Source organism: Chrysochloris asiatica, unplaced genomic scaffold (genome assembly GCF_000296735.1).
Source record: "Chrysochloris asiatica unplaced genomic scaffold, ChrAsi1.0 scaffold00046, whole genome shotgun sequence".
Lineage (NCBI taxonomy): Eukaryota > Metazoa > Chordata > Mammalia > Afrosoricida > Chrysochloridae > Chrysochloris > Chrysochloris asiatica.
Window position 1 is genome coordinate 17,794,896 of NW_006408564.1, and position 2,116 is coordinate 17,797,011.

Consider the following 2,116-nt stretch of genomic DNA (forward strand, 5'->3'; position numbering starts at 1 on the left):
CTCTCCATTTCTCCACATCCTTGTCTCTGCCTCCATCACCAGCATCACTGTTTCTCTGGGTAGGGTCCCACATTCCACTCTTCTCCCTTGATGGTCCCAGGGACCTCCACTCCTGGACTGCAAAGTTAATCACTCCCCTCCTTTTGCTACACAACGTCTACCTTTACATAGGAAACTTTTTTTTTATCCTTAACCTTAGACTAGTGCAGAGTCCTGGTATGGTGCTATGGGTAAATGTGCTGGACTACAAAGTTAGTTTGAACCACAAAGTCAGTGTTGGCAGCACTTAACAATGTGAGAACCAATGCTGTCGATACCGACAAATGCTCAAGAAATCCAACCTGTACTCATTTTAGTAAGAGTGAGATTTACTTTATTTGATTTTGCAAAATCAGGTGACCGACCCAGTACACATGGGCAGATGCACTGCATGGCCGGCCGGCCGGCCTGCCAAAAGTTTTATTCCCCTGTCTCAAAAAAGCCCCTCCTTCAGTTCCCCTTTTTACTAGGTACTATGGAGTTTTACAATCCACCAGAGCATCCCATTTTCCCTCCCCCAAGTTCCACAGGCTAGCCCAAATGGCAACCATGGTCTTAAAAGACTGTGTTCTTTTTTACACTTCCTAGTTCTAGAATGGGAGTCCTGGTGTGGCGCTGTGGGTTAATGCGCCAGACTGCAAAGCCGTTTGAACTGCAAGGTTGGCAATTCAAGCTCACCAGCTGCTCCTCGGAAACCCTATACAGGGTCGCTATGGGTCGGAACTGACTCGATGGCAGTTAACAACAACAACAACAACAACAACAGTCCTAGAACAGATTTCTTTTCCCCACCCCCCAAATTCATGTTGCTTACATATCCCTGGATGTGAATCAACAACTATGTCTAGTGTAGCAATCTTGTGTGTCCTTTATTTCTGAAGATGGACCATCTTGAGAATTTCTCACAACAACAACAGAAAGTGCACACAACGGATGCTCAGTATATACCTGAGGGATGAGTACAACCTTCAGTGAATTCAGTTTTTGGCTCAGTAGTTTTCTCCCACAACCTCTGCATTTTAAAAAAGAATTTATTGCCCATGGACAAGGACATAGCCACAGAGGGCTAGAAGCTGAGAGTGAAGCATCCAGCTGATATGAAGTGAGGGGAGATGCACAAGAACACCCAAACTTGCAGATAATTACCTATTTGGCCTAGCTTTGATGGCTTAACAATCAAAACTTGACTAGAAGAAAATAAAACAAAACCAAATAGTTTTGATAAAGGGTAAATTGCTACAGTTTGATGAACTTGACCTATACTTATGAAGGTAGTTGCTCTAAATACCAAAAGAGACGGAAGGAGTCTTCACATCAAGTATCAATGTTATCCCTCTGTACACAGGGTAGATAGGGACGGGCAACTTAGAAAATGGCTACCTAAAATGAGGGAGCTATAAAGGCAAGAGGTGACTGGCTTACAAGGTTTCAAGAGAGAGAGTTTAGTTTAAGGATGTGTGGGGGAAGACAAACTGCCCACGGAATAGTTTTTATCTTGTCTAGATGGATCTGGTTAAAAGAGATGGGGATAGGATTCTTAAGATTTAGTAGTAAGTAATAGCAAGAATCACACAAACAAAAAGAAAGAAATAAGGTAACGAAAACAAACGGGGGAGTAGTTAATCTTATACTCTAGAAACAAAGGACCCTACGACCATCAAGGGAGAAGAGCACAGGTGGAATGGGAGATCTTATCCAGAGAAGCAGTGACACCAGAGATGGAGGCAGAGATGGGGACATGGAGAGAGGTCGCAGCTGAGGACTCTAGATTCGTAGAAAGAGAAGGACTGAGAGCTGGAGACCAGGATGCAGACTTGCAGAATGTGCCATTTGGTGGCATAAATTATTATACATGTGTGAGTGTTAAAAAAAAAAAAAAAAAAGAGCTAAAATGAACAGAGAGAACTGATGGTACATGGAGGGGACTATAACCATTGTAATGAAACAAATCTCTTGACTGCTGCTTCCATGAGTGTTGATAATTGATCCAAGAAGAATGAAGTCCTTGACAACTTCAATCTTTTCTCCGTTGATAAGAATGTTGTTTACTGGTCCAGTGGTGAGGATTTTTGTTTTT